Source organism: Rhipicephalus microplus, chromosome 2 (genome assembly GCF_043290135.1).
Source record: "Rhipicephalus microplus isolate Deutch F79 chromosome 2, USDA_Rmic, whole genome shotgun sequence".
NCBI classification, from domain to species: domain Eukaryota; kingdom Metazoa; phylum Arthropoda; class Arachnida; order Ixodida; family Ixodidae; genus Rhipicephalus; species Rhipicephalus microplus.
In genome coordinates this window covers 145,398,522-145,404,038 of record NC_134701.1, presented here as the reverse complement: position 1 = coordinate 145,404,038, position 5,517 = coordinate 145,398,522, and the positions used below count along the sequence as shown (strand labels likewise).

The 5,517-nt window shown below is 43.5% G+C and overlaps 1 long non-coding RNA gene across 1 annotated transcript; it reads left to right on the top strand.

Moving 5' to 3' along the window:
- Window positions 1-1,261: 1,261 nt before the first annotated feature.
- On the top strand, window positions 1,262-4,913 carry LOC142786428 (uncharacterized). The gene is made up of 2 exons (XR_012889047.1): window positions 1,262-1,735; window positions 4,481-4,913. It is a non-coding gene; the product is annotated as an uncharacterized LOC142786428 (long non-coding RNA).
- Window positions 4,914-5,517: the final 604 nt, after the last annotated feature.

Sequence of the window (5,517 nt, the reverse complement as noted above, 5' to 3'; positions counted from 1 at the left end):
CAGGATTCCGTACCGAGAATCACGGAAGGCTTAACAGTTTCTACTAAGGCGGAAAATTCATCTCTCTTATTCTTTATGCTCCTGCAATTCAGCAGAAGAATACTAATGTTCACAGAACTAGACTGGCACGGTCATTTCTGTGGGGTCACATGCATTGTTGCATCATCGCAGACAAACTTCTGCCCGTTCAAAAGAAGGTAATCGTACCTAAGCATAACTTTCGCGCCATCCTGTTTTTGTTCTTTTGCATATTCCCACAAAATTTTTCTTTTCTTTCGTACTGCTTCGGAGAAATCTTCGGAAATGCTAGTCGTAGTGCCTTTTAACTTTCTTGCGTTGCTTAGGACATGCTGTTTTTCTTTGAAAGATGAAAATTTTGCGATGATGGGTCTGCTCCTCCCAGCTCGAAAACGTCCCAACCGGTGTGCCCTTTCTATTCCTATAGTGGGAATTCCTAACTTCGAAGAACAGATATCCAAGATCTGTTTCTCACACTCCGCATTTGTTTCGTTTGCTCCTTCGTCGGGTATACCGTGAAAGATGAGGTTGCACCTTCTGCTGCGGTTTTCAAGGTCGTCAACCTTTGACGTTAGAGACTTCAACACTCGTGCTTGAGTCTCACATTGTACAACGCACTCTGCTAAAGACGATTTCATTTCATCAAGGTTTGTGAACTTAGTTTCAAGGGATTTGATACGATCACCTAGATCATTTATAGCGAGCTTGTTTGCAGCTTGAACGGTTTCAATAGCATTTAGTTTATCCTTAATTATGCTTTGACCTGCTAAGAGCTGCTGCAGTGTCGCCTCGGTGGACGGTCCCGGATTCACCTCTACGTCGCCACATATTAGCAGAAGTAAAAAATAAAAAGAGAAGCGACGCAGCAAGCGAAACTGTTTCCGCGAACGGTATTGCGTGCATGAATGTGACAGAATGCAGTCAAACAACTTTTGGGGTGAAACCGGCAAGAAAAAGGGGAGCAAGAAAGGGGGTTCCGTATGACTAACCTGCATAAGCAGTAGGAACAGCGTGAAGCGTACCGCTGCAGCCATGCCGGTTTCACGCCCCACTGACGCACTGAAGAGTCCCGCTTTATGAAGCTGAGCGTTATCGTCGAGCCGGTAATCACTCAGATTTTCACTGGCAGGAATCGCACATGCGCCGGATACCGGAACGTCTGGTGGCGTCACCCCGCTGTCGTCATCAGGTGCTACGTTGGTTTTAAGGGTTGTTCCTCGTAGTCCTTGCGTTGTGGCTCCTTCCGGTGGAAGAAACGCTGCGGCTTTCCTGGGACACTGTCTTGCAGAAGCGCCGTTAACCTGCATAAGCAGTAGGAACAGCGTGAAGCGTACCGCTGCAGCCATGCCGGTTTCACGCCCCACTGACGCACTGAAGAGTCCCGCTTTATGAAGCTGAGCGTTATCGTCGAGCCGGTAATCACTCAGATTTTCACTGGCAGGAATCGCACATGCGCCGGATACCGGAACGTCTGGTGGCGTCACCCCGCTGTCGTCATCAGGTGCTACGTTGGTTTTAAGGGTTGTTCCTCGTAGTCCTTGCGTTGTGGCTCCTTCCGGTGGAAGAAACGCTGCGGCTTTCCTGGGACACTGTCTTGCAGAAGCGCCGTTACCCTGCATAAGCAGTAGGAACAGCGTGAAGCGTACCGCTGCAGCCATGCCGGTTTCACGCCCCCACTATCTCTTCATAACAATGCTGTGCATTTTTCTTCTCATTGGTGAGTTGTGACATGCTTAAAACAAATAAGGCTGCAACTTTAAGTAAAACTGAAACATGCATTTTAAACACATACCATCATCATCAATTGCCTAAGTTCACTGTTGGACAAAGACCTTTTCTATGTTCCGCCAGTCAACTCGGTCCTGTGCTTGCTGCTGCCAAATGATATCCGAGAAATTCTTAATCTAATCTGCCCACCTACTCTTCTGTCTCCCTCTAACTTGCTTGCCTTCTCTAGGAATCCAGTTAGTTACCCTAATGGCCAGTGGTTATCCTGTCTGAGCAATGCATGCCCGGCCCTTGTCCATTTCCTGTACTTGATTTCAGCTACGGTATCTTTAACCACGATTTGTTCCCTAATCCACTCTGCTCTCTTCTTGCTTCTTAAGATTACACCTATCATTTTCTTTTCCGTTGCTCTCTGCGTCATCCTCAATTTAGGCAGAACCATAGTATTTAAAAACTTTCAATTTCAAAGAGACGTCATTTGTGATGATTTTCAGGATAAATATCTCAATTCTGCTTATGCTGAATTAGTGCAGACGAGTATGTAGCGTGCATTTCTCTGGGATTTCACAGGAATCTGTTCAACGAATAAATCACAAGGAGGAAACAACAAAAAGGGAGAAGGCAGGGAGGTTAACCAGAAAAAATTCACAATATCTAAAAAGACATTAGGCGATTCTTGAAGCAAAACTTTGAACACGAAATTTGTGATTCTCTGTGGTCCAGGGGCAGTCGCTGCTAAACAAACTACAGTTTCTGTCAATTCAAATATAGAAATTTTTATAAACTAATGTTGAGTTGCCTGCTAGTTGCAAGTATTCGAGAGAATCTGTACAAAAGTGGCGTTCTAAACCTTTAGCTATCTCTTCAATCGAGGCGTTCATTTCTTGCGGAGTCAAAATACACAATCTAAGGTTAGTGATTGGATGTTCTTTTCTTGACCACAGATACGCGAACAAAGCATGCTTATCGTTTGATTTGGAAAACTAATCGAAACCTCGACTCTTATATTCTTCGTTCGCGCGTTGAACAGTGCACCTAAATACCCCGGCAAAAAACTAATAGTCTTTTCTATTCGTAGTGCAGTTATTATGCAGAAGCTTCTTTCAAGCGGCTCTCTATCTTCTGTAATCACGCGTACATTCATCGGTCTACCAACTATTAGATGGCTGTTTACTCAATGGAATAACAAATTTTCCATTTTTTCGACAATCCTCTAGTATGGAGCCAATCTTAGGTGCCATTCCCTGGCCATTGTCATTCATAACATTTGCAGTGGCCGAACGCAGAGAGATTTGAAGTTTCTTATGGTTAAGATATACTCGAGGTTGCTGCTCAAAAGTTGTTATGGGACATATAACGCCAAAAACTACCGCAAGATGGTTGCTGTTAGTTACAGAGTCAACCACGGACCATGACGAAACAATAATAGCATCGGTACAAAAGGTCGAATCTAACACTGCTTGAGCCTGACCTCGAACGAATGTTACGTGTCCTTTATTTATACACGAGAAACTTTTGTCAATAGTCCAATTCGACAAACGTCTACCACAGAGGTGTGTCTTATAGACCTAAAGGTTAAATAGCAAGAACTTTGGTGCAGTGGAACACACCAAACACAGGGTCCGCAGTTTGCGTTCACTGTTCTGCCATAATGTTTTTGAATGAACTAAGACGTCTAGGAAGCCTTGCGCATAAAGGATATCAGTTTTCTTTCGTCATCTACGTAGTACAGGACTTCAACACTTTAACTATTTTCCCACTAATGCTCGCCGTATATCTCTCATACAATGGAATACGCAGGGTTTCTCCAACGCGCATATGTATTCGATCGACCCGAACTCTCAGCTTCGTTTGCCATCCGGGCTCCCACGATGCGCTGAAACTTTACTGTGTCGCATGAGGTTGAGCGTGGCATTTACGAATTCGTACTCTCTTCTTGCAATGGCAAGCACTTCGACATGCAACATCTGCGCCTGCGAGGAAACGCTTTAGCACATTCTATATCATTGCCCAGCATACCAGACCAAACGACGTATTATGGAGGCAAGCTCTGTCAGCTAGATTCACGACCGCTTACAGAAGAGAAGATCCTGGGACCTTGGCCGACGGCTTCCCAAACGCGCAAAGCCACTAAAGCCCTCTTGTACTTTTTAAGGACCACCAGACTTCACGACTGCTTGTGAAAGAACTGTGCGAGACCGTGCTGTGTAGTCGCGAGCTGACTATTCACACTTCTCTTTCTTACTCCTCTTCTTTTCTATCTCTTTCTATTCTATTATTCTCCTTTTTCCCCACCCCAAGTGTAGGGTAGCCAATTGAGCCAAGCTTGGTTATCCTCCCTGTCTTTCCTCTTTATTTATCTCTCTCTCTCTCTTCCTACTAACCATATTGGTTCACCAATAGATTTGGGTTATACACATGGCAAGACTGTTGCGTACACAGCTCAGCTATGTATATTTGCTTGTGATGGGCTAGCTTGAGAATCAAAACTTGAGAAAGTTCGTACGTATTCATCTTGATTTTAGCTTAAAAAGAAGAGTGTCCACAACACGGGCGCTGATTCGCTACACAACTTCATTCAGAAAAAAGAACAAAAATATAAAGGTGAAAAAATACTCAACAGAAAACTGATAATCTTAGTATTCAACATATGCAGGTGGCGCTTATGTATCGGAATTCCACATCGGTTAGCCTGATAGAAGGTACACTGATAAATTTGTCTTCTTTCCTTCAGATGCAGAAAGTTTTGATGGCCTCTCCTGAAAGGCCGTCACCGTATCTTAGTGTCAGCGAAGAATGGATTGACCCAACATTGTTGACACTGTGTGGCGAGGCAAGATAGTGTGGTGTCTAAATGTGATCGCTCGAGCTCCCTAAGACAGATATTGACGCATGCTCCGCTTTGTTCGACGTATGTTTTACCCCATGGTAATAGGACTTGAGAGACGATGGCCTTTTTGCGATCAGAAAAATGAAAAGTGTGTTTGATGCCGCTATTTTCGCGAACACTTTCTTTTTCAGATTTGTGTGTGTCATGAGCTAGCGTTGAGCGATCCTTGCAGGCTGATATGTCACGGTCTAGTTTTGTTTTTCATCATACTTAGAGTAAAGCACCAATAAGTCTTTCTAACAAATAAACAACTGGTTGGGCTTTCTTTTTACTTCAACTGCAACGTCCTGCTTATTCAAAAAAATAGAGACTTCCACTACCAAACAGCCTTGTTCTTCAGCAATGTTTTTTGCACACAATGAATTCACACTGAAAACATTGCAATTTAGAAAAAGGAATGACCAAACCCAATATGCAAGAGCTGTATCAACTGCAATTAGATGGAAACGAACAACAGCGGGCCGTATTTGTTGAAGAAAGAGGTATGTATCGAAAGTTCAAAGCAGTCCAATTGCGTTTAGAGCATTGTTCAAAATCATAATTCAGTTAGCTGCGTAACTTCTATGTGGCTCACTCATTATTGTCGCTCCTAATAAAGTAAGGGGGATGACGGCAAAAAATATACAGATAAACGTGGTTTTTAGCAAGTTTCTATGTGGGTTGGTATACTTGCAATATCTTTATTGTATACTGATAATATGGTTATGCAATGTTAATTCTATGCACGTTTGCGGGTCGCTTCTTCAGTGAACATAGTGCGAACAGTGTTGCACACCCACTGTTAGAACAGTTTGATTATTTTCAACTTTTTATATATCAGGGCACCTACATGCATACCACAGCGCATAGTAGGCTATTATTGGCCACGGCTTACTAACAGT